At 44.2% G+C, this 27761-nt stretch overlaps 1 protein-coding gene across 2 annotated transcripts in view; it reads left to right on the top strand.

The window, feature by feature from the left end:
• The first annotated feature begins 16716 nt into the window (after positions 1-16716).
• PLA2G4A (phospholipase A2 group IVA) overlaps positions 16717-27761 on the top strand; it is an 83664-nt gene continuing 72619 nt past the window's right edge. The window contains exon 1 of one of the 2 annotated variants that reach the window (XM_066597080.1): positions 16717-16858. The gene's annotated coding sequence lies outside the window, so the exon portion shown is untranslated. The other variant, XM_066597079.1, reaches the window with a different exon arrangement.

Genomic DNA, 27761 nt, shown 5'->3' with positions numbered 1-27761 from the left:
CCCCAGTCAGACCGCGGTTTTTTATAAATAGTCACAGGCAGGTACAACTCCGCAATGGGAATTCCGTGTGCACCCACAGCATGGGTGGCTCCCTGGAACCCACCGGCTGTACATTAATGTATCCCATTGCAGTGCCCATCACAGCTGAGGTAACGTCCGATTAAATGCAGGTGGGCTTCGGCCCACACTGCATGCCCCAGTCAGACTGGGGTTCTTTAGAAGTGGACACATGCAGTTACAACTCCCTGTGGACCGACAGCATGGGTGGCTCCCTGGAACCCACCGGCGGTACATAAATATATCCCATTGCATTGCCCATCACAGCTGAGGTAATATCGTGCTTAATGCAGGTGGGCTTCGGCCCACACTGCATGCCCCAGTCAGACTGGGGTTCTTTAGAAGTGGACACATGCAGTTACAACTCCCTGTGGACCCACAGCATGGGTGGGTGCCAGGAAGCCACCGGAGGTAACTAAATATATCCCATTGCATTGCCCATCACAGCTGAGGTAATGTCATGTTTAATGCAGGTGGGCTTCGGCCCACACTGCATGCCCCAGTCAGACTGGGGTTCTTTAGAAGTGGACACATGCAGTTACAACTCCCTGTGGACCGACAGCATGGGTGGGTGCCAGGAAGACACCGGCGGTACATAAATATATCCCATTGCAGTGCCCAATACAGCTGATGTAACGTCAGCTGTAATGCAGGTGGGCTAAAAATTCATTTGATTACACTGTAGGCGAGGGCCCCCAAAAATTGGTGTACCAACAGTACTAATGTACCTGAGAAAAATTGCCCATGCCCAACCAAGAGGGCAGGTGAAACCCATTAATCGCTTTTGTTAATGTGGCTTAATTGGTAACTAGGCCTGGAGGCAGCCCAGTTAAAATAAAAATTGGTTGAGGTGAAAGTTTCAACGCTTTAATGAGCATTGAAACGTATAAAAATTGTTTACAAAAATTATATGACTGAGCCTTGTGGGCGTAAGAAAAATTGCCCGTTCAGTGTGATTATGTGAGGTTTCAGGAGGAGGAGCAGGAGGAGGAGGAGGAATATTATACACAGATAGATGAAGCAAAAAGGTCCCCGTTTTTGATGGGGATAGAGAACGATGCTTCCATCCACGGGTGCAGCCTACGTATTGCTTAGGTATCGCTGCTGTCCGCTGGTGGAGAAGAGAAGTCTGGGGAAATCCAGGCTTTGTTCATCTTGATGAGTGTAAGCCTGTCGGCACTGTCGGTTGACAGGCGGGTACGCTTATCTGTGATGATTCCCCCAGCCACTCTAAACACCCTCTCTGACAAGACGCTAGCCGCAGAACAAGCAAGCACCTCCAGGGCATACAGCGCGAGTTCAGGCCACGTGTCCAGCTTCGACACCCAGTAGTTGTAGGGGGCAGAGGCGTCACGGAGGACGGTCGTGCGATCGGCTACGTACTCCCTCACCATCCTTTTACAGTGCTCCCGCCGACTCAGCCTTGACTGTGGAGCGGTGACACAGTCTTGCTGGGGAGCCATAAAGCTGTCCAGGGCCTTTGAGAGTGTTCCCCTGCCTGTGCTGTACATGCTGCCTGATCTCCGCGCCTCCCCTGCTACCTGGCCCTCGGAACTGCGCCTTCGGCCACTAGCACTGTCGGATGGGAATTTTACCATCAGCTTGTCGGCCAGAGTCCTGTGGTATAGCATCACTCTCGAACCCCTTTCCTCTTCGGGTATGAGAGTGGAAAGGTTCTCCTTATACCGTGGGTCAAGCAGTGTGTACACCCAGTAATCCGTAGTGGCCAGAATGCGTGTAATGCGAGAGTCACGAGAAAGGCATCCTAACATGAAGTCAGCCATGTGTGCCAGGGTACCTGTACGCAACACATGGCTGTCCTCACTAGGAAGATCACTTTCAGGATCCTCCTCCTCCTCCTCCTCCTCAGGCCATACACGCTGAAAGGATGACAGGCAAGCAGCATGTGTACCCTCAGCAGTGGGCCAAGCTGTCTCTTCCCCCTCCTCCTCATGCTCCTCCTCCTCCTCCTCCTCACCGCGCTGAGATATAGACAGGAGGGTGCTCTGACTATCCAGCGACATACTGTCTTCCCCCGGCTCTGTTTCCGAGCGCAAAGCATCTGCCTTTATGCTTTGCAGGGAACTTCTCAAGAGGCATAGCAGAGGAATGGTGATGCTAATGATTGCAGCATCGCCGCTCACCACCTGGGTAGACTCCTCAAACTTTCCAAGGACCTGGCAGATGTCTGCCAACCAGGCCCACTCTTCTGAAAAGAATTGAGGAGGCTGACTCCCACTGCGCCGCCCATGTTGGAGTTGGTATTCCACTATAGCTCTACGCTGCTCATAGAGCCTGGCCAACATGTGGAGCGTAGAGTTCCACCGTGTGGGCACGTCGCACAGCAGTCGGTGCACTGGCAGATTAAACCGATGTTGCAGGGTGCGCAGGGTAGCAGCGTCTGTGTGGGACTTGCAGAAATGTGCGCAGAGCCGGCGCACCTTTCCGAGCAGGTCTGTCAAGCGTGGGTAGCTTTTCAGAAAGCGCTGAACCACCAAATTAAAGACGTGGGCCAGGCATGGCACGTGCGTGAGGCTGCCGAGCTGCAGAGCCGCCACCAGGTTACGGCCGTTGTCACACACGACCATGCCCGGTTGGAGGCTCAGCGGCGAAAGCCAGCGGTCGGTCTGCTCTGTCAGACCCTGCAGCAGTTCGTGGGTCGTGTGCCTCTTATCTCCTAAGCTGAGTAGTTTCAGCACGGCCTGCTGACGCTTGCCCACCGCTGTGATGCCACGCCGCGCGACACCGACTGCTGGCGACGTGCTGCTGCTGCTGACACATCTTGATTGCGAGACAGAGGTTGCGTTGGAGGAGGAGGAGGAGGAGGGTGGTTTAGTGGAGGAAGCATACACCGCCGCAGATACCAGCACCGAGCTGGGGCCTGCAATTCTAGGGGTGGGTAGGACGTGAGCGGTCCCAGGCTCTGACTCTGTCCCAGCCTCCACTAAATTCACCCAATGTGCCGTCAGGGAGATATAGTGGCCCTGCCCTCCTGTGCTTGTCCACGTGTCCGTTGTTAAGTGGACCTTGGCAGTAACCGCGTTGGTGAGGGCGCGTACAATGTTGCGGGAGACGTGGTCGTGCAGGGCTGGGACGGCACATCGGGAAAAGTAGTGGCGACTGGGAACTGAGTAGCGCGGGGCCGCCGCCGCCATCATATTTTTGAAAGACTCCGTTTCCACAACCCTATATGGCAGCATCTCCAGGCTGATAAATTTGGCAATGTGCACGTTTAACGCTTGAGCGTGCGGGTGCGTGGCGGCATACTTGCGCTTGCACTCAAACACTTGCGCTAGCGACGGCTGGACGGTGCGCTGACAGACATTGGTGGATGGGGCCGAGCACAGCGGAGGTGAGGGTGTGGGTGCAGGCCAGGAGACGGTAGTGCCTGTGTCCTCATAGGGGGGTGGGATTTCAGTGGCAGGTTGGGGCACAGGGGGAGAGGCAGTGGTGCAAACCGGAGGCGGTGAACGGCCTTCGTCCCACCTTGTGGGGTGCTTGGCCATCATATGTCTGCGCATGCTGGTGGTGGTGAGGCTGGTGGTGGTGGCTCCCCGGCTGATCTTGGAGCGGCAAAGGTTGCACACCACTGTTCGTCGGTCGTCTGCACTCTCAGTGAAAAACTGCCAGACCTTTGAGCACCTCAGCCTCTGCAGGGTGGCATGGCGCGAGGGAGCGCTTTGGGAAACAGTTGGTGGATTATTCGGTCTGGCCCTGCCTCTACCCCTGGACACCGCACTGTCTCTTGCAACCTGCCCTGCTGCTGCCCTTGCCTCCCCCTCTGAAGACCTGTCCTCAGTAGGCGTAGCAAACCAGGTGGGGTCAGTCACCTCATTGTCCTGCTGCTCTTCCTCCGAATCCTCTGTGCGCTCCTCCCTCGGACTTACTGCCCTTACTACTACCTCACTGATAGACCACTGTGTCTCATCGTCATCGTCCTCCTCACCCACTGAAAGGTCTTGAGACAGTTGCCGGAAGTCCCCAGCCTCATCCCCCGGACCCCGGGAACTTTCCAATGGTTGGGCATCAGTCACGATAAACTCCTCTGGTGGGAGAGGAACCACTGCTGCCCAATCTGAGCAGGGGCCCGAGAACAGTTCCTGGGAGTCTGCCCGCTCCTCAGAATGTGTCATTGTAATGGAGTGAGGAGGCTGGGAGGAAGGAGGAGCAGCAGCCAGAGGATTCTGAGTTGCAGCAGTGGACGGCGCAGAACTGTGGGTGGACGATAGATTGCTGGATGCACTTTCTGCCATCCACGACAGGACCTGCTCACACTGCTCATTTTCTAATAAAGGTCTACCGCGTGGACCCATTAATTGTGCGATGAATGTGGGGACGCCAGAAACGTGCCTCTCTCCTAATCCCGCAGCAGTCGGCTGCGATACACCTGAATCAGGAGCTCGGCCTGTGCCCACACCCTGACTTGGGCCTCCACGTCCTCGGCCGCGTCCACGTCCTCTAGGCCTACCCCTACCCCTCAGCATGCTGTATTACCAGTAATGCAGAAACAGAACGCTGTAATTAAATGTGCCGCTTATTGGCCTGTGGTTGGAGGCTGACTTCGCTTACGGAACGCCAGGAAATAATTTTGCGCAAGCCTGCTATAACACTTAGCTGGCTGCGTATGAATTTGGAGAACTACTACACCCAGCAGAGACCCAGAACACTGAGGACACTCACAGGCAGCCCAAATAGATTTTTTTCCCCAAATGTTTTTGCAAAGGCCCACTGCCTATATTCAATCAATATGTCTTCTGTCCCTGCCTAAGCGCTTCTGGCCCTAGGGTATGTCAAAGAACTGCAGAGTGTTGCACTGTGGACTGCAATACAGCGGTAATTTCACAGCCCAGACAGAGCCAGGAAATAATTTTGCGCAAGCCTGCTGTAACACTTAGCTGGCTGCGTATGAATTTGGAGAACTACTACACCCAGCAGAGACCCAGAACACTGAGGACAGTCACAGGCAGCCCAAATAGATTTTTTTCCCCAAATGTTTTTGCAAAGGCCCACTGCCTATATTCAATCAATATGTCTTCTGTCCCTGCCTAAGCGCTTCTGGCCCTGGAGTATTACTGCAGGGCGCAATGCTCTGCACGGCCGATATACCAAAAAAAAAAAATGTGCAACACTGCAAAAAGCAGCCTCCACAGTACTGCACACGGTTAGATGTGGCCCTAAGAAGGACCGTTGGGGTTCTTGAAGCCTAAAATACTCCTAACACTCTCCCTATAGCAGCTCCGGCATCAACAGCACTTTCCCTGAACTATGTCAGAACGCATCTGTGGCGAGCCGCGGGCGGGCAGATTTTAATACTCGGCGGACACCTGATCTGGCCAGCCACTCACTGCAGGGGGGTGGTATAGGGCTTGAACGTCGCAGGGGGAAGTTGTAATGCCTTCCCTGTCTTTCTATTGGCCAGAAAAGCGCGCTAACGTCTCAGAGATGAAAGTGAAAGTAACCCGAACACCGCGTGGTACTCGTTACGAGTAACGAGCATCTCGAACACGCTAATACTCGAACGTGTATCAAGCTCAGACAAGTACGTTCACTCAAATCTATTAGTGGACTATTGGTAGAGTATTTGACCACGTGAAATGAGATTATCTGTTAAGCCGCCTGCACATGAACGTATTTTTGCTGTGAAATCCGCGGTTGGCATCCGCACAGAGGATCTGCAGCAAATACCTATCAAAGCATGCTATATAAACTTGCTTTTTCCTTTACACTTGCGGAAACGAATTGCGGTTTCCGTGAGCAGAGGAAAAATTGCAGCATGCTCTATTTTTCTGCGAACACCACACGAACGCTTCCATTGAAGTCAATTGAAGCCATGCGACTCGCAGCAATTGACATTGCAGATGGGCTGCAGGTACCTGCGTCTCTAGCGACGGTGCGGGAAAGACAAACATTTTAAAAAAATCTGTACTGCAAATGACTGACTGCGAGCGTCCACAGTCATCCACAGTACAGCAAAAGCAGGTACGCAGGGTAGTCGGCTGTGGTCAGAGCCAAAATCTGCTGTGGGAATCAGCATGTGGAATCCGTCTCTGCCATGTGCAGGCGGCCATAGGTAGGTCGGAGGTTCCCGGGTATTGCTCCTTAGTATTATTATCCTGCCTGAGGTGCTTGGTGAGGCAGTTGACTCCAGTCAGCTAAATCCCTGTAGTTATTTATTCTGTGTGGGACCTATTCGCTTCTTACCTATACCATATTATATTCATTGCTCTTTCCATCTGCATTAAGCATGGTTCCTGATGTGGAGCCATGCCTATCGGGGTGATCGCCCTACTTCTAGGCATGGTCTGTTAGTTTTTTCTGATGCAACTTTTTGTGAATCTTATCTTCTCAATAACTGTACATTGGTGATAAATATATTATCTTTCGGGTCACTATTCAGAGCAGTCTTCTATGCTGCTCCTAGAATAAGCATTTACAGGGTCAACAACTTTTCATACAACTTGTGCGTACGGCAAGACCACAACTTATTTACCTAAAATGATGTTCTTGCGCTGAAAATTACTTTAAAATGCTCTGAATTGATTGACCGGAGACATGGAGACCTTAGAACAAGGGTGGGGTGGGAATGAGTCATTAAAATGTATAGAGAGAAGAGCAATTGGGAGGAGAGAGAGTATGCGCATGGCAATCTGAAAAGAGTTAGATTTCAGTGCTGCGCTATCTTCCGATCAGGACACCACGGGTGCGCACGGAAATCTGATTCATTTTATGGTGCTGTAGGGAGGTGACAGGTTCTCTTGTCAGCTAAACACTAATTTAACGTACAGCTATTCTTACCAACTCCATCCTAAACATATATGTACTGCTCGGTAGCAGCTTATCTTCTCCTAAGATGCCTGATGCTTCTTTCGGGGACCTTACTGTTGTCGGGGACCTTACTGCTGAAGATCTATCCTCAGGATAGGTCATCGATAGTTGATTGGTGGAGGTCTGCCCCGTGGCATCCTCGACAATCAGATGTTTACTGAACCTACTGTCATTGCACACAGAGCTGGAAAGAGAGAACTCTGTCTATAGTGCAGTGGCCTGGGTTGGTATTGCAGGTGCATTTCCCATTGAATTGCATGAGAGCCATGCCTGCATTACCAAACCGGGCTGCTGCACTAAGAAACCAAAGTATACCTCCCAATCAATAAAAGAAAGTCTTGAAATGGCACAACCAGAGCCCAGACCTGAATCCCATTAAAAATCTGTGCGTTGGTCTCGGTACTCACAATTTGACAGATTTTGAGTGCTTTTGCAAGAAACAGTGGGCAAAGATTGCCAATTCAAGATATGGCATGCTTAAAGACACCTACCGAAAAAGAAGGAATATTGTCATAACGTAAAAGGGTATATCAACAAAGTATTAGTTTTATGCAAGCAGACTATTCTAGTTTTGTTATTTTTATTTTTCCACCGTAAGGGCACCTTTCCACTGGCGAGGTAATCGCACGTTTTCAGTGCGATGCGAGAGTGGGAGCTCTCGCAGGAAAGTCCCACACATGTTGTTGTATGACAACCTTTCCACTAGCGATGTTTAATGGCAAGCTGCGATGCGAGGATTAAAAATCGCAGCACGAGGATTGTTTCAGCGTTTTGCATTTTTCTGTCGCCCATAGAGTGCAATAGCAAAATAGATTCTCGCATCGCAACGCAAAAGCTTGCAATTTTGCAGCGTTGCGATGCGATCTTAACATTTCCATTTTTTCACAGAGACTTTTGCCAGTGCAAAGGAGCCCTAAGGCCTCATGTCCACGGGGAAAGCCAGGCCCGCTACGGATTCTCCATGTAGAATCCGTAGCAGGTCCCTCCTGCCCCGTGGACATGAGGCATAAAAATAAGAATTAACTCACCTCTCGCCCGCTCCGAATCTTCCTTCCGCCGCGGCTTCATCTTCTCTCCGCCGCAGCCGGATCTTCTTTCTTCGGCCCGGCGGATGCGCAGGGCACGTCGGTTGCGTGCCCCGTGCATGCGCCAGCCCAAAGAAAAAAGATCCAGCCGCGACGGAGAGAAGATGAAGCTGTGGCGAAGGGAAGATCCGGAGCAGGTGAGTAAATTCCGATTTTGGTTTCCGCACGAAAATGGAGCATGGTCCAGATTTTTTCATGCTCCATTTTTAAAAAAATCACTTTTATTGACCATCCGCGGGTATTTATCTACCCGCGGGTGGTCAATGCATACCTATGGGATGCGGATCCGCGGGCAGGAGAAGAGTTAAAATCCGCTGCGGATTTTAATTCTTCTTTTGCCCGTGGACGTGAGGCCTAAGGGTGACTACCCACTAGCATTTTATTTCCGCTGTGAATTCTCTGCGCTTTTTTTTTCCAGATGCTTATGGGACTTCCTAATGTTAAAAACACAGCGTGACGCAACGCGATGCGATGCAACGTAACTTTGCGTTTTTAACATTAGAAAGTCCCATAGGTATCTGGAAAAAAAAAAGCAGCAAATTTGCAGCAGAAAAAAAACGCTAGTGGGTAGTCACCCAAAAGATTTCTGTTGGTTCTTCAATGGAATTGTACAGATAACGGGTCACATTGGAGGTGGAAATCAATCAGCATATAAAATCAACTTAGCCTTCATTTTTAAGAATGCACCTAGGTTCCTTCTAGACTATTTATTTATGGTTATATACAAATTACTTTTTAATAGAAGAGTAATGGTTAAAATAAATTCTGCTTCTTAAGAAAGAGATATGGATCTACAGAACTAAACCACAAGCACTCCCCAGCAAGTTAAAGTATAACTTATTTTTCAGATTAAACTGCCATGTGTATACATGAGGAATAAAACTATTTCTGGCCAATATATTACTTGTATCCTGCATTTTTTTACTATTTTTTTCCTTTGTGAGCTGCATATTTGAGTCTCTCAGTATTGGTGGGAGTAGTCTTAGCTGTTGTGCTGTGTTCTATACACTGTGCACAGAGATCTGCAGATTCTGCTCTCTAGCTGTCCTGGACTTGGGGAAGAAGTTTGGCAACTGTACTGTGAGTAAAGGGATGTCTGATTGGGTGGCTTTGATTGAAATCTGTTGCGATGGCACGTGTGCTTTGTTCACCTGACATAAAGACAATCTCTAGGCATTCTGCTTGACATAACGCCATCCATCACATTACATGTAATGAAAAAAAATCACTGTGTTAGCATGAGAATGAAAAATGTTATGTTAAAATGAAGCACATTGTTTTTTTGATCTATCACACACCTACCTTTCTATTGGAAAAATTTGAGTTGAATCCAAGAGGGTGGCATTCAAAATAGCCATCATATTGGTTACATGGCCTAGTAGGTTTACCCCTTCACTGCCAGCCAAACTGTTTTAATTCTATATGGGTGTTTCCACACTTTTGAAGTATATCTGAGTTTGGTTGTTTCCTCTTCTACAATAGAGTTGCATAGAGCAGCAGCTGTAAGGATTGGCCACTGCTCCACACACTTACTAATGCTGTCAAACTAGTGGGTAGGGTTGGGAAACTTGGGTCTTCAGTTCTTTATGTTCTCACAGTTACTATAGGCTGTGTTAACTTTTTATTTTTATTTTTTGCTGATGGCATGCATAGGTCCCATGACAAATGCATGTGCAGCTCTTTTTTTCTTTTTTTAGGCAGATTCGTCATGCCTATCTGCACATGTACTGATCCACGAATGGATGACATAAGACAAAACAGCACAGTTGGGCGGGTTTATGCTATGAACTCCAGCCAGAAGAGAAGTTCTGAGCTCTCCCACCGGACCGGACAGCAGACATCAGCAGGCGGCGTGGCAAATTTTAAAATACATTTTCTGCAGGAATGCTTTCTAATGGAAAGATAACAAACTCATTTTTGGAAAGTGGTGTAATTCAGTATTCTGCTGCTATAGCCAGTTTTGTAGGGTTGAAAGCGCTGAAAGGTTCCCTTTAACCCCTTCACAAACAATGACGTACACAACCTCTCTTCATACAGTGCGGGCATCAGGTGTTTATAACAGCTGACACCTGCGGGCAATAGCCGCGAGGCCGATCACGGCTATTAACCATTTAAATGTCAATTCTGACAGCGGCATTTAAATCCCCCTAATGAAAGGCCCCAGGGCTGCCTTAACAGACTGCCTATGAAGCCATCCCCGTGGGGTGGCTTGATAGACTGCCTGTCAAAAAGCAGTATGACGTAATGCTATAGCATTACGTCATACTGCAGGAGCGATCAAAGCATTGCATCTTAAAGTCCCCAAGTAATATAAAAAAAAAAAATCAATAAAGTTTTTTTTAATTGACAAAAAAAAGGTGTAAAAGTTTAAATCACCCCCCTTTAGCCATATCTATTATTAAAAAATCTAAATAATACATTAAAAATATGTATTTGGTATCGCCGCGTCCGTAAAAGTCCGAACTATCAAAGTAGTACATTATTTTTCTTGCACGGTGAACGTCGTCCAAAAAAAAAATAAAGAACGCCAGAAATGCACTTTTTTAGTTACCCTGTCTCCCAGAAAAAACGCAATAAAAAGCGATCAAAAAGTCGTATGTATTCCAAATTGGTACTATCAGAAACTACAGGACATCCCGCAAAAAAATGAGACTTAGCTCAACTACATCGATGGAAAAATAAAAAAGTTATTGCGCGCACAAAATGACGGCAGAAAATAATTGAAAAAAATGTCTTTGAAAAAAAGTATAGTAAAAAATAAACTATACAAGTTTGGTATCATAGTAATCATACCGATCCATAGAATAAAGTTATCATGTTGTTATTGTTGCCGCTTGTGCGCCGCAGAAACAAGACGCACTAAAAGATGGCGAAATGTCGTTTTTTTCATTTTACTCCACTTAGAATTTTTTAAGAGTTTTTCAGTACATTTTATGGTACTTTATATGGCACCAATAAAAATACAACTCGTCCTGCAAAAAACAAGCCCTCATACAGCGACGTCAATGGATAAATAAAGGAGTTACGATTTTTTAAAGGGGGGAGGAAAAAACGAAAATGGCTGGCTAATCCCGGGATTAGCGGCCGCAGGCAGATTTGCCGCGGCGGAATTCTGCATGGAATTTCCGCGGCAAATCCGCCCCGTGTGAACCCAGCTGCTTCTGACTAGTATGCTTCTGAGCAGTCAAGAGTGTTATTATCACCTGCCCAGCTGATAACAGCACTGCTGCACCCCTGAGAAAGAGGGTGAGTGCCACTCCTGGATCTCAGGCAAAACACGGCACCAGTAAATAGGCTCTAATCTGTGAATTGATTGTACTGTTACGTTAGACCAGTATATCCTGATCAATGGAGCGAAAAATGCCCGAGGGCTTATTTAGTTCTATAGCTGACTTCTTGGGAAAAATCTGCCAATAAAGGCAAGTTAAGGCTCGTAGGCACAGAAATTGGAAGACATAAAGCAGCCTCTCCCATCTTGTAAGATAAAGGGAAGGTTTGTCAATCTCTGAAGCTAATGATAGTTGATGGGCTGTGAATATTCTCATAGACACAGGCACATTTACAGTAAACTGCTTCATTGACTGGAAGCTGTTTAGCTGTATAATCATAATATACTGTATGTCTGATCAAAACACACCAACCATTGAACCACTCCATGTGATTATCCAGCCCAGAACCTGTGGCTTAGGGCACTCTCACACAAGTGTGGATTACACATGAGGGTTTTGCACGAGTAATACATTACTTTCTTTACATCATTTTCATTGCTTTAAATTTTGCCTCTCATACAGAGCGCATAAAAGATCTCAGCATGTCCTATCTTTGTGCGTATTATGCACACATACACGGCAAGATAGTGTATGGGGATTGTCGGCACGCAGCAATGCATTGCATACTGCTGTGTACTCCTGTCCAGGAGATACGCTCTCAGTGCGCTGTGTTAACATGCTCATGTGAGGGAGCCCTTATAGATTCAACGCTCACTGACTAAATAACAATTAAAGGGGTTGTCCCGCAAGAGCAAGTGAAGTTATATACTTCTGTATGGCCATATTAATGCACTTTGTAATATACATCGTGCATTAAATATGAGCCATACAGAAGTTATACACTTACCCCCTCCGGTGTTGGCGTCCCCGTCTCCATGGCGCTGACCGAAGCCTTCTTCTGCCTCGATTAGACGCGTTTGCGCAGTCTGCCTCTTCTGTCCCGTTAAAGGGGCCGTTCCAGCGTGCCCGCACCGCACAGCTGGTCTGCGCATGTGCAGAAGAAGGCTTCTGTCGGAGCCATGGAGACGGGGACGCCAACATCGGGGGGGGGGGGGGGCAAGTATATAACTTCTGTATGGCCAATATTTAATGCACGATGTATATTACAAAGTGCATTTATATGGCCATACAGAAGTGCTTAACTTCACTTGCTTTTGCGGGACAACCCCTTTAATAATAACAATGAGGAACACAATTTTTGGTGACTGAGATGTTAGAACTTTTTGGGGTCATAGATTCTGAAAATGACATTAGTATTTCTCCATCAGGTCTGCTTATCAAGATATGACATATGTCCCTATAAATATATACATGTACACATATTGTATTATACATGTAATGACTGCCAATCAAAAGCGGAAGGTACAAAGGTAAATTCCAAGAAGCCTAGAATATGAATAAAACAAAAGTTTCTTCATTGAGACATGTTGTTGAAACAATGTATTTTTGTGTTTTCCTGCAATGAGATATTCCTGGACATTCGCGCAGGATGTATCACCAGTAGTCCGCCATCATATACGTATCCCATTGTCCACATTACTGTTCTTCCACGGTCCTTATTTCCTCATTAAATCGTTCACCCAAGTTTGATGGCAATATGGCAATATGCCCAATGGTGGCAATATGTATCATATTTGCTAATAGTAAGCAAATGCTGTCTTAATATAACAAAAATTGATAATGACAACAGGAATATGTCAAAAACTAGATCTCCTAGAACAAAATGGATGGTATTGTCAGAATCAGTGGCATAAAAATACCAAAAATAAAGTCTAAAATTCCAGGTATCATGAAAAAATGTTTTTCTTGTTCCCCAGTGTAATTGAAACAATTCAGTTGTCAATTCTCACTAGACACTCCCTGTGTCACCTGGCATCTTACCAGACAAAAGGGCACGATTTTGCACCGGCTCTGAACTGAGCCTCCAACATAAATGTGAACACAGAGATCAAAGCATGTGACGAGATAGTGGATTTTTAGTCATTTTTACCGCACGGGAATGCTGTAAAAACTAAACCTAAGGCCTCATGCCCACGGCCGTTACGGACTCCGCCAGCGGAATATCGCATTGGAGCCCCCCAAAGACCCCATACTGACCACTCTGGATCCGCCATGCGCGTCCCGCCTGCTGAGCCAACGCGCATGTGCAGTACAGCGTGTGACATGCCGGCAGTGCGGGATGTCGCGGCCGGGGACGTGTAATCACACGATGTGCTCACAGCGGAAGTATAGTGTGACGGCCGGCTTCCATTGACTACAGTGGAGGCTGGTCGGGCGTTTTTCCGCAGCAATTAGAGCATGCTGCGGTTTCTTTCATGCTGCGGAATTCCACAGCGTGAACATTGAGCTATTAGGTTCAATAGAACCCAATAGCTGCAGCATAACGTTGTGAATTTCCGCCAAGTAAAACACGGCAGAAATCCGGCCGTTGTCATCAGCCCTAAAGCACACTTGAGCAATCATATTTTTTTCCCTTTTACCACACTGAAAGTTTTTAGAAGTTTTTCAGTACATTATATGGTACATTAAATGGTACCATTACTAATAGGACTTGCAAAAACAAGACTTCATATGGTCATGTCACCGGAAAACGAAAAAAGTTACAGCTATTGAAAGATGAAAAACAAAAAAATAAATGGAAAAAATGAAAAATGGCTGGGCATCCAAAGGGTTTTTTGGGACTTTGAAATGTGTAAATAAAACTAAGGGTTCCTACACACAGATATATTTAAGCGTGCCATATACATTGAATTGATTTCAATAGGGCTGCAGAACTTCTTCTTTTACTCCAATCCCCTACTGCTCACAGGACTTCTGGGATTTCCACAAACGTTTGGAACAGTTTTACCCCCAGGTCTCTAATTGTTTGTATGTACTAATCCAGCTGAACTGATGAAGGGGGTCATACCTCGAAAAGCATTTTCACTTGCTGGCTTTTCACATTGTCCAATAAAAGAGAAGTTCTTCACTACCGTATCGATGACCTCCAGTTTTACTTAGTTTAGAGCGTTGCGCCTTTTGCACCAGCCTTTTCCTTTCTCCTCATCACATTTAGGTGGAGCGTTTTCTGGCAGGCAGCACCTCTACCATTCCAAACACTTATTATTCTAGAGCCCCATTGGCTTATCACCTTTCCACCGAGTTTTGCTCCAAACTCTATTTTTTTCCTCTATCTCTATTTTTCCTAGCTGGAGCACTGGAGTACCATTGGTGTAGATTGTGACTGGAAATTAGCTGCTTATCCACAGTTGATTTCATACTATGCGGTGTTCCCCCTCACCTCCTCCGTAGGCTTCCCGCTGTTGGCGCTCCCCAGCTTCTGGTTCCCAATGGCCTATAGGGGCCTCACCTAACCAATGGCGCCGCACATCACTAGGCCACTAGGAACCGGAAGCCAGGGAGTGCTGACTGTGGGAAGCCTTCGGAGGAGGAGAGGGGGAACACCGCATAGTATGAAATCAGCTGCAGGTACGCAGCTGATTTCCAGTCAAAATCGGCACCAATGGTGTGGATTTTGGCTATTTTTTGGATGCGGAAATGCTGCGGACATTACGCAGCATTTCTGCCATGTGTATACATACCCTAAGTCAGCTTGATGCATGCTGCCATGTGCAAAGTGTCCTCAGTAGTAATATTATCCCCTATATTAGCCCCAGTAGAAAGAGTGACCCCCACAGTGGCCTCAGTAGTAATAGTGACCCCTATAGCAGCTCCAGAATTAATAGTGTCCACTACAGTAGCCGCAGTAGAAATAATGAGCCCCACAGTAGCCCCATCAACAATAGTGTCCCCCATAGTGACCTCGGTAGTAATATTATTATTACTGGGGCCGATATAGGGGACACTATTACTAATAGTGTCCCCTATATCAGCCCCAGTAGTAATAGCGCACCCCCAAAACCCATATACCTACCTCCTACTTGTAGTCTAAGCGCCGTACACCTCCTCTCAGTGCTGCTGCAGGTACCCATACTGTCGGAAGTGTGTGTGTCCGGATGCATCCTTCCTTCTCCTCTCCTCCTGTCGAATTAAGGAGGAGAGGTTAGGGCAGGAGGATCCCCGATGCACACAAGCCGCTAACAGCGCCACTGAGTGATTACTGGCCGGGGAGCTGCAGCACCCAGGCCGGCATTCACTACCGTGGTGAGCAGGGATCGGCATGTGTGCCAACAGAGAGGGCTCTGTGTGCCTTATCTGGTACATGTGCCATAGGTTCGCCACCATGGACCTAGAAGGTTAGTGAGGAGACTTATAAGGCCATGCATGCTACTCTGGGCAATATATTTGCAAATAAGGAAGATGGAACAATACCTCTGCAGCGCCACCTATTGGATTCCTGCTTTATACAGGTCTTTGTAACAATGTTTGGGAATTGAAAACCAAGCCAGAATCCATATACAGACAGCTGTGTTGGAGTTTTTGTCCCTCATCAGTGTGCAGTAGGTTTCTGGCTTGGCTAGTGAGAGGTCTATTAGGTGGGTCGGGAGGAGACTTATAAGGCCATGCATGCTCCTCTGGGGAGAAACACTGCATGTAACAGCAAGCTATGTTACACAGAATGGAGTATGCCACAGCAGGAATATGCCGTCCCAGAATTTCGCACCAAAATCTGCACTGTTAACTGTGGATTTTAATGTGGAATTGCACAAAAATCCGCAAGTTAGCAGTCCAGTTTTTGGTGCTGAATATTCTACAGAGGGGCATATTTTCCCAGGTTGTGGCTCAACATTCTGTCCTGTATGAAAGGTCCCTTAGGCTGCCTGTCCACGGGCGTAGCGATATCCCGTGGCAGATCTCCGCCACGGGAGCCGCCACCCGGGAGCAGGTGAGAGCTGACAGCTCTCCGCGCTGCGCCTATCTGACAGATAGGCTCACCGCGGAGAATCGTGGCATGACGTGATTTAGATCTTAGATCCCGCGAGCAGAGAATCGCTATGATTCGCCACTCGTTGATGCCGGCCCTGCACTTTCCATAGCAACGCTATGGAAAGCTGCAGACAGCGTGATTCGCTGGCGATTTACCACCAGCGAATCATCGCCCATGGACAGAAGCCCTTACTGTTCTCGTTTACAAGAGGGTGAGTCCCAACACAGCCTCATACTGTAAGCATATTAGACTGACAGAATATATAGGGACTCAACCCCCGAAAAAGTAAACTAGCATCACCCAGTTGTCAATAGTTATACATTTCTAGGCACATTAACAGAGGAATTGGACAACATGAAACACTTGTCAGGGCCATGGACAGGACATTGGGGAAAAAATCTACATGTCAGAGATGCATGTGATAATATACAATACACAGTTCTACAAGGGATGATGGTGCTATATAACCTATATACAATAGACTAAAACTACTCCCAAATATAACAGCTGCTGTGTATTGTCTCCTGCACAGAGCCTCACAAGCTTCACTAAGCAATAGTCATACAATGAAACACATAGCTGCCAGCAAGGGGAGCACTTGCATATAGATCCAGTGTACTCTCGAAAACAGGAAAAGTTGCAGATAAAGTTATTTGAAACTTCTCTTTAAGTGGTAGCAAAGCATGCTGGGAATTGTAGTTTGAACTTTTACTTCCCTGCCTGACATTTGTACGCAGAGAGAGAGAAGAGTACAGGTGAGTGTATGTCATTGATTGTCTCCATCACTAAGCTTTATATATAGTGCTGTGATATAGGGGAGATGCTCGGAGCTCCCTTCTTCCACCACTGAGGTGAGTACTGTCAGTGGTAGGTAAGTGGTTGCGGTATACAGCGCAGCGGTGCCTTCAGACAGTGGCTGTTCTGTATGTAGTGGGGCAGAACAACTTGTCCTCAGCAGTAGTGCCGGCGCAGTCCAGCACCGCGTACACCGCAGGGCTTCCTGTCCCCCTGCGGCTGGGGGATCGTTACTAGTCGACACTTATCTCTCTGCTTCTGCTTTTCCTGCCGCTGTCTTATATGAGAACTATGGCTCCACATAAGGGACCCTGCAGGGAGCTGGATGGGATTGTCGGCAGCGCAGATGGGGAGTTTGTCAATATGTTGCAGATTTTGCTACATGTTTAACTATGGAGTGACTAAATAGAAACTTTTCTATTTACTTTTTCTGTTGACTTTAATTGCAGAATGACATCCCCTGTATGTTAGAAATCTGCAACAAATGTTTTTAATTACATAATGGAAAACTTTTTTGCTACTGAATTCAATCTTGCGGATTTGCAGTAAAGATGTGCGCAATTAAACAGGTGCGGAATTCAAGCCTCATAGGGATAACATTGAACTGTCTGCGGGGCTTATTCATACGGGTGTATTTTCACTGCGTAATACCTGAAATACGTAATAGGTGGTGAATAGTGAGTCAAAGTAAATAGTTATTACATTTGTCACGCACGTAAAAATAAAAAAAATTCGCAGCATGCTCTATTTTATCACTTGCATAAGAGCCCTATTGTTCTCTATGGTTGCGTATAATACGCAATGCTGGTATAGTATATATCGTATAATACTGGTGTAGCAGTTGCGTTTTTCATTCATGTTACTGGGAAATATGCTAATGAATTAAAGAAAAAGAGGAAGAACATCATTCTAGGCTGTTTTTCCTGCTTGCATTTAATTTTTTTTTTATGCACGCATAACCTACACATATGCTGTACATATGCAGGTATACACACATAGAAAAACCTGCATTAGCATCAGGTTGGCAACTCCGCAGTTAGCAGAGCGGATTTGGTGCAGAAGTCAAGGTCGGCATATGCAATTACATTGTTCCGGAATACTCCATTCTGCGTGAAAGGTCCCAAAGCGAAGTGTGACAAAGGACTTTGTAGCATAGAAAAGACTAGAAAATCGTCTTCCAACTGTAGGTAATGTCTAGTTTGTACACTGCCCCATTCATGAAGGTCACTGCGGCACATCTGTAAAAATGCATGAGAAAATGGGTGATCAGCACCAAAAAAATGATGCAGATGCCAGATTAAGAACTACTTTGGCTGTCTTTTATCACTTGTGCGTAAAACTGACTTTGTCAAAATTTGTGGCAAATGTATTTTTGGAAGAAAATATTGGAGTTGTCATTCCTGTGCTGTAGAAAGAAATGTGTTTCTAGCTGTGGCTGACTAAATATGTGCGCCTTTTTGATAAACTTGGTGCATAAATAAAATAGATCTTTATTAGTAGAGCTTTAGATTTTAAATTTCTATCTACTGAGCATCTGCTATAAAGGGGAAGACCCAGCTGACACATGTGCTAACGTGACAGTAGTCTAAATAAGTTGCTGGCTGTTCTGTATGCTTACATTATGGATACACATGCAATAAAGTTTGTTACAGAAAAATGTTCATAAATTATACCAGCTGTACACATAAGATGGATCGTTTGGGCAGCAGCTATTACTTCTGACTCACACATGCATGTCTGACTTCTTTTTTTAAAGGGGTTATGCAAGCCTAAGATATTAATGACCTAACCCTAGAATAGGTCATCAATATCAGATTGGTGGAGGTTTGCCTCTCAGAACCCCTGCCAAGTAGCTGCCTGAAGTGGCTACAGTGCTCAAGTGATATGTGGAACAGGCCCATGCTGTATAGTGCAGACATGTAAGTTTTTGTTTTTTTCTTTATTCTACCACAGGAGGTGGTGAGTTCTCCTTCAATGGAAGCCCTCAAGTAGAGACTGAAGCGCATCCCAGCACCCGACTACTTCTAGTGAATGCTACACTGCTGGTTAGGTGATGTACTAGTGACCAGTGGCTCTGTGCTCACTTAAAGCAGTGTGCTGACAGCGCGAAGAATTGCAAAGTGAAGGGGAGCATTGTGGCTGTAGATACGCAGTTGGTTTTAAGTCAAAATCTGCACTAATGGTATAGATTTTGACTGTCTTTTGCGGAATTTTCTACTACAGAAAATACACATTTCTGCTATGTGGGAGTACTAGAATTATAGAAGGGAGGAGTTGGAAGGGACCTCCAAGGTCATTGGGCCCCACCTTCGTCTCAGTGCAGGATTCGCTAAATAATCCTAGACAGATGTCTGCTCAGTCTCTGTTTGAAGGCTTCCATTGAAGGAGAACTCACCACCTCCTGTGGCAACCTGTTCTACTCATTGATCACGCTCACTGTCAAAAAGTTTTTTTCTAATATCTAATCTGTGTCTGCCCCTTTCAATTTCATCTCATTGCTTCTAATATTTCATTTTGCAAATGAGAATAGGGCTGATTCCTCTTCATTGCGACAGCCCTTCAGATATTTCTTCCCCCTCCCCCCTGTAAATTGAGGTGCGCAGAACTGGATGCAGTATTCCAGATGAGGTCTCACCAAGGAATAGTAAAGGGGATAATTACCTCACATAATCTAGATTCTATTCTTCTCTTAATGTATCCCATAATTGTGTTTGCCTTTTTTGCTGCTGCATCACACTTTTTACTCATGTTCAGTCTGTTGTCTATTAGTATAACCAAATCTTTTTCACAAGTGCTGCTTAGCTCAATTCCTCCCATTCTGTATGTGTTTGCTTTCTTTTTTTTGCCCAGATGTAGGACTTTGCATTTCTCCCTGTTAAATACCATTCTGTTACTCACTGCCCACTGTTCAATCTTGTCTAGATCTTCTTTCTCTCTTCTCTGAATCCTCTTTCTCTAGTGTCAGCTTACTCTCCTAGCTTTGTGTTGTCTGCAAATTTGATCAGTTTTTCCTTAATTCTGTCTACTAGATCATGTTAAAATATTGTTCAACACTGGGCCCAGGACAGAGCCTTGTGGTACCGCACTTAAAACATTCTTCTAGTTGGATGTGCAACCACCAATGACCACTCTTTGAGGACGTTCACTCAATTTTGAATCTACGTAACATTTGTCTTGTTGATCCCATATTTGGTCTTTTTTTTCAATAAGGATGGTATGAGATTTTTTTGTTAAATATTTTACTAAAGTCAAGATATACTATATCTACTGCATTTCCCTGATCAACCCAGTCGGTGATTGTCAGAGGATGAAATTAGATTCATCTGGAATGGCTTGTTTGTTACAAACCCATGATGGTTCTGGTTAATTATCCCATTCCCATCCTAGCACTGACATGCATGCCGTTTACATTTTTAAAAGCTCTTTCCTGTTATAGAAGTCAGGCTCATAGGCCTGTAATTTCCTGGGTCCACCATCTTCCTTTTTTTGAAGATGGGGACAACATTTGCCCTTCACTAATCTACTGGGATGAGTCTTGTTCTCCAGGAATTTTTAAAGATTAGGGTGAGTGGTTCAGTAATTATCTCTACTGCTATTTTTAGTGTCCAGGGATGTAATTCATCTGGAGCTTGAGACTTGAATTCATGTAAGTTAGCTAAGTGTTCCCTCACCATTTCTCTGCTTATGGATAGCTGCATTCTTTTATTCTTTCAATAGCACAGAAAAGATCAATCGATATTATACTTACTTTTTGAGAGAAAAATAATACGAAATAGAAATGTAATTTCTCAACATCATTTTTAAACAATTCACAGTTTTCATACTGTAAACAACCTATAGCATCTTTGACTTTTCCATTTTCCTTTTGACATACCCCCAAACTTTTTTTTGCTTTTGGCCTCTCTTGCAGGCCTCAATTCATTTTCAGCCCTCCAGTTTCTACTGACTGCATTATATTCTGCTTTAGATATGCCCGCTATTTTCATTGGAACTTTTTTTTCTTCCTTTTTAGCATGTGTTTAAGTTTTTTGGTTCATCCATCCTGGTCTTTTTAAAAGCTCCCCGTTCTTCCTTCTTTTAGGGATTGTTAACAATTGTGCTTTGAGAATCTCCTTTCACAAAATTTCCCATCCTTCTTGGACATTTCTGTCCGTAAGAACATACATCCATTGGATCCTTTCTACCCTCCTTCTGAGTCCATTAAAATCAGTTTTTTTGAAATCCAACCTTAAAGTCTAAGGTCTCACTCACACAGACATTATTTTCAGCTGAACTCTGTAAGAGGCTCCCATTGTTTTCAATAGAGTCTCTCACACAGCCTCAGACAGCTGTTTGAAAAGCCCTGCGATTTTCAAGCACAGTCTTTTCTATTTTAGGGCGTTTAATGCTCCTCATCAATGATTTGAATCACGGCGCTTTCAGCAACGCCTATGTGAGAGAGGCCTTAGTCGTCTCATGTCTTCCTCTCCTTCTCATCCAAAATTCAAGGATAACATGATCACTGCCTCCTAAGGTCCCAGCCACTGCTACTTCATTGGCCATTTCCTTCCTGTTAGTAAGAATTAGGTCCAAGATAGCAGAGCCCCTTGTTTTTTTTTCTATATTTTTGGAAGATATAGTTGTCAGCAAGAGAAGATAATAATTTGTTGGACCCTGTACTTTTGCCTGAGAGAGATTCTCTGGGTAAAATCTCTTATGATTACGGTTGTAGTTTTTTAAGAATTTGGCCATCTGTTATAGAAAGAGTTCATCCATATTTTCTGCTTGTCCAGGTGACCCTAGTAAATGCGTACAATGGTGTCCTTTCTGTTCTCTCCTAGTATTCTCAAACAGTTTCTACAGAACTACCATTCTCTGAAGCTTGAATCTCTGTAGAGATGAATGTTTTCCCAACATACGATGAAACATCTCCTCCTCTTTTATTAGGTCTGTTTCTTATAAAAAACGGTTGTATGCCTTGTATTCCAATCATGTTTATCATCCCACCATGTTTCCGTGATGCCTATGACATAATATTTCTCTTCCTATGTTAGGAGCTCCATTTCCCTTTGTTTGTCTCCCATGCTCTGTGCATTTGTGTAGGAACATTTTAGTTTGTGATCGGTGTCTCTTAAAGCCCATTTAGACACAACGATTATCGCTCAAAAGATAGCTTTTGAGCGATAATCGTTGCATGTAAAGTTTTCTGCTGAACAATGGACTTCAGTTCAGCTTGAAATCCGTTGTTCAGCAGAACAGCTCATAAGATAGACAGCACACTGTGCTCTGCCCGAGGACCGCTGATAACAGCTGATTACATTGTCTCAGCTTTAATCAGTGCTGCAGAGCAAAGAGAATTTAGGGCTCCAACCCACTTGCGTTTTTTTCACGCGTTATAGCTTGCCTTTTTTCATGCTATATTGCTGCTTTTTTTTTTACGTGATTGTCAATGGGACTTTCTAATGTTAAAAGCGCACCAACTTGCAAAGCGTTTTTAACATTAGAAAGTCCCATTGACAATCGTGTAAAAAAAAGCAGCAATATAGCATGAAAAAAGGCAAGCTATAACGCGTGAAAAAAACGCAAGTGTGCAGGAGCCCATATGGCATGAAAAAAAAGCAAGCTATAACGCGTGAAAAAAAAACGCAAGTGGGTTGGAGCCCTTATTCAGAGAACAGCTGTTGGTCCTTTGAATAAATTCAGCTTCTGGCAGTTCACTAGCTACTAATTGGTACTAATAGACATTAATACCAATTAGTAGATTATGCAAAATGATTACTCAAAAGCCAAGCTTTTGAGCGATCATCTTTGTGTCTAAATGCACCTTTACTCCTCTACTTTCCTTCTCATTTTTTTATTTTTGTTCCGTCTTTCCACTTCTACAAGGTTCTCAATTGTATTCATTCGCTGTATATTTTTGCCTGGCCTTTCACTTCCCTACTCATATTGTTCTAGTTTAAAGCTCTCCTGATGAGTGTAGCAAGGTGGCTGCCAAATATATGCTTTCCTGTCTTTCTTAGGTACAACCTGTCTCTAGCAAGCAGTCCATCATATAAGTAATTCACTCCATGGACTATAAATCCATATCTTTCCTGACGGCACCATAGATGTAGCCTGTTGTTCACCTCTACAATCCTCTTCCATGTCTTCATTTTATGGCCATCCACTGGGAAAATGGATAAGAAGACTAGTTCTTTCATTTTGCTGCCAAGGTCTTCAAAGTCTCTGTAGATAGGTGCAATGTCCTTTTTATTGCAGTGTCATTTGTCCATACATGTATTAGTAGGAATGGGTGGTGTTCTGTAGAACTGAAGAGTCTTGATCGGACACATCTATGATCTATGAACCTGGCAGACAGCACACCTCTCATGAGCTTATGTCAGGTCTGCAGACAGCGGCCTCTGTTCCTCTCAATAGGGAATCTCCCACAACCAGCGCTCTCCTTTTGTTCTTCACAACACTCTTTTCTCAATCCAAGAGGATTTTGAGTGCTTACTAGATTGTTCCTATTGGTCAAAGTCATTTCTCAATGTACCTCTTTGTTTGGGTCAGTGTGCCTTAATTTTCACAGTGCATATGTAGTGCTAGACTGATAATGCACTATACCTGTTCTATGATTGACCAATAAAGTCCCTTGCCCCTCCAATCCTGAGACAGAATTTTATCTCAAAACTAGAATGTCGCTTAAAGCACTAGTTAAATGCTGCTAAGGCATGTATTCCAGTGTTATGGTAGTCCCTCAAGCCACCATCAGTGTCCCGATGGTTAATTAAATTATGTATATGGAGGATCTTATGTATACAACACAGGTTTGGTTTAATTAACCTTATAAAACCTGGTTTTATTGGATGGAGTTCACATTTACATCTCAATATAATCATCTGGCCGCTCACTCTGATGAAAACTGTGTAATGGAACAAGCATTATAAATGTGCATATGAGCATCTAACTATAGGTAAGCAGCTCTCAGGATTTTACTGATTGAGACAAAGCCCCCTATCATCCCCTCCCTTCCGAGTCGCTTATGGTTTCATGTATGGCTTTCCATAAGATATCGAGAGTTATCGACATTCCTTATTGTTTGCTTAATTTTTGATTTTAATGTTGGCAAGTAATAAAAGTGATATGTACTTACCAGATAAGACAAGGAACGCTAAGGGTGCTTTCACATTGGATGGAAAATTCCACAACAGTGTTGCAGAGTACGCTGGCCTGGAAACTTTGGCAGATTTTGGTGCTGAATGTTCTGCAGGAAGGTATATGCTGCAACACTGTTGGGGAATATTCCATCCCGTATGAAAGCACCCTTAAGGACTTTTCACATAGGCAGAATATTTTCATATATCGCAGCTAAAAATACTGAGAGTTCTGCACCAAAATCCGCATGTATGAAGGTGGGTAACAAGTTGACATTCACAGCAGCAGATTTAGCTGTGGGATGCAGAAATATTCCACTTGTGTGAACAGTTCCTAAGATCACTTTTTTGATGTTCCTGTCCATTCACACAAGTGTATCTTCTGTCTGTATTTTTAGATGTATTACAGACAGTATAGAACGTCATAGATTTGCATTGGTGTATTGAGATTTGCATAAAAAAGCAGCATGTCTTATTTTTGTCTGTATTTATGGACTGAAATCACTCATTAAAGACAAGGGGATCACATACAATGCGGCAAATACACATATTCATGCGTATTTATACATAGTACTGGGCTCCGTATATGGAAAAAAGAGGCCCTATGGGCCCCCTAAGGCTCCTGGGCCCATGTGCAACCGCATTCCAGGCATCATCTATAGTTAGGCCAGTTAGTGGAGGCATGTAAACGATTAACATACTTTTGTTACTTGGTGACTAACTTTGTTAGCATGATACCAAAAGCATCCTGGACGCATATATCTATATTACTCCCTAATTGCACACCATGTGCAACCTAATTGGTTGTTTGGATTTGCTTATTCCTGGTGATTGGTTATTTAAGTTGGCTGATTCACGGTGATTGGTTATTTGAGTTGGCTGATTCACGGTAATTGGTTATTGGAGTTGGCTGATTCACGGTCATTGGTTGTTTAGGTTGGCTCGTGTAGAAGTGGGGAGTAAAAGGCTAATATGCATCCTGGACAGTACAAAGCAATAAATGGAATAAAGATCCTCAGCTAGTTGCAAATTAACATGGAAATCTGCTTGAGTTAGGACGCATGTATCAACAACTGACAGAAGATACAATGTCCACCACCTTAATATAGTGCTTGGCAACACCAGGTTAGAAAACCATTGGCTTTGCAAAAATTCCATTCTGTAGGAGTTTTTTTTTATATAAAAAAACCCCAAAAACTCTAGTGTCTAATGTTAACATGTGTATCAGTTCGGTTTTTCCCACCTGATCTGAAGCAGAGAGCACATTTAGTTGATATCCTGTCACCTTTTTTTGGCAAAGTCACGTATTGGAATTGCTAAATTATGGGTAAAAGGTTTCTAGTATATAATCTTTGATTTTCTAAAACTGACCAGGGAGTAGTGGTGGACGAGCAGTGTATCAAAGGGTTTCAGTATTGGGTAGCTGTCCCATCGATACCCAGTAGGAGGGTGACATTCAGATTATATCAATATTAGCAGCCTCTGATATATATTGCTAGGTATTCTACATTCGAGGCGGCATATTTCTTCACCAATTGTCCATCCCTTCTCTTTGAGAGGCATAAATAGATTTCTGTCAACTAAGTAAGCCGGAGAAGTCTCCAAATTTGTCTAATTAAGGGCTCATTCACACAGGCTTATTGTCACCATGTATTACACTTGCATAATTCCCATGCGTAATAAGCGGTGAATGAAAGTCTATGGCCTTTCACTCGTCCATACACTTCGGTGTGTTGGCACTGTGTATCGATACGCTGGAGAAATAAATCGAAGCATGCTTAATTTCTGTTCAGAACGGAGAATTAAAAAAAAAGTCACACTGTGCATGTCCGTGATGTCATATTCCCTGGCATGCGCAATACCAATCACAGCCCATACATGGCTTCTGCCTGCAGAGTACAAGGGCTGTGATGTGTACAACGTTACGGGACACTTGCAGCATTGTATGTCTACAGCCATGTGAATAAGCCCTAATATGGCTTATGGTAAAGTGAATTTTGGGTTGGAAAGGAATAAAATCATGTTGTCAGCATATAAGGTCTTCCCTTGAACCAATTGTTCTACCTAGAAAATCTGGGTCTCGTCTAATTAGTAATGGCAAGGGTTCAGTAGCAATGGCAAATAAGAGGTGACAAAGGGCATCCTTGCCATGTTCCTCTATTAAGATTAAAAGAAGGAAAAAGTCAATTTAGAGGGATTGTAGCTTTAGGTATTTTATATGTGATGGAAATACAATTAACAAAATAGTAGCCAAATTTGAAACTGTGTAAAACTTCTAATAGATAGGGCCATTTAATTGAGTCAAAGGCCTTTGCGGGATCTAAGGATACTAGAGCCCAATTTTGTTTGTTTCCAACCTGTTTGGGTCATTATCTGCGCACTCCTGGTGCTATCTGATGTTTATATACCGGGTATGAATTCTGACTAATCAGGATAGATAATATCGTGGATAACCAGGTTTAGTCCATTTGCTAATTATTTAGTGATGGATTTAGTCTGTATTTAGGAGGGACATGAATCTATAAGATCCATTATTCAGGGTATTGGTAGGATTTTAATAGTTACTTAAAAAATGAATCTGGCAATCTACTTTCATGACCTTGTGGAAAGAGTAACCGTGGGATTAAGATTCTGCTGTATGCTAAATAAACGTCAATGGGAAGCCTATCTGGGCCAGGTGCCAATTCTTGGCCATGGACGAAAGTGTCTGCCATTCCTCTTGAGGGATGAGCGAGTCTAAAAAGGAAGCGTGTTCTACTGAAATTTTTAGTGAAATCTAACTTTTTCAGATATGTTCTATTTTTTTATATGGTATACATCGCCCAAAGATTTCCATTGTGTGGCGCTCCAGCTAACTGATTATTCTGCTGGGGTTTGGAATATTTGGGGTTTTTTATTTTTGGCTTTTGGAGATTCACCCTATTGTGTGAGTGATTGTACATTTGGTTAGATTTCAGATGTGGAATGGGGTTGATCAGATATTTGATATTACATACACACTGAGTAATCTGGCATAAAAGTTGCATCAGAGTAGCCTATCTTTAAGATGTGCTTGAACAGGTATTTTTGTTAGTAAGAATAAAAAGCATAGTTGATTAATGGATAGTTAATTCTCTTCTCATGTTTAATCACTCTACCACAAATGGGTTTTGTGAAGTATTTACACATGAGTGTCCCGAAAGTGGAATGTTTGCCTACCCTTTGTTATAAAATCAGAAGGTGTAATTTTTGTACAAGTACATTGAATATTTTTACTAATTATGATTTATGTCTCATTGTTTCAACTAAACTTTTTTGTTGCTATGTTCCAATCAATTACCTGAAGTCTGATGCACTTGGCCAGTTACCAAATAAAGACTAGAACTTTACTCAACTTATTTATTCGCCGGTAGCTCTAGTTCCTTGTGTCCTGACTCCCTCTATATATTTTATCAGGTCTCTTTGGTTCCTATAGATTTGTTGGCTGTTTTTGCCTTGTAAAGCCTAGACAGAACTTTTTGTATAGTCTTATGCGGATGCTATTGTCTCTTCCGGTTGATATTACTTTTGTAAACTTTGTCAACTAAAACCTCTGCTTCCACTTTGTCATCCTGAATGGCCCTAAAAAATATATATTTTTTTCTGAATTGTTTAACTTCTTGTGAAATTGTTATTCCAGAGTAACTTCCAGTACTAACTGATGCAATCTTTAGCACCGATATTATGCATAAGATCTACCTGCACTTCTCGTAAAATCGTTCATGTTCAT

This window comes from Eleutherodactylus coqui, chromosome 3, assembly GCF_035609145.1.
Source record: "Eleutherodactylus coqui strain aEleCoq1 chromosome 3, aEleCoq1.hap1, whole genome shotgun sequence".
Lineage (NCBI taxonomy): Eukaryota > Metazoa > Chordata > Amphibia > Anura > Eleutherodactylidae > Eleutherodactylus > Eleutherodactylus coqui.
The sequence above is the reverse complement of the archived record's forward strand: the minus strand, read 5'-3'. Positions and strand labels throughout refer to the sequence as shown.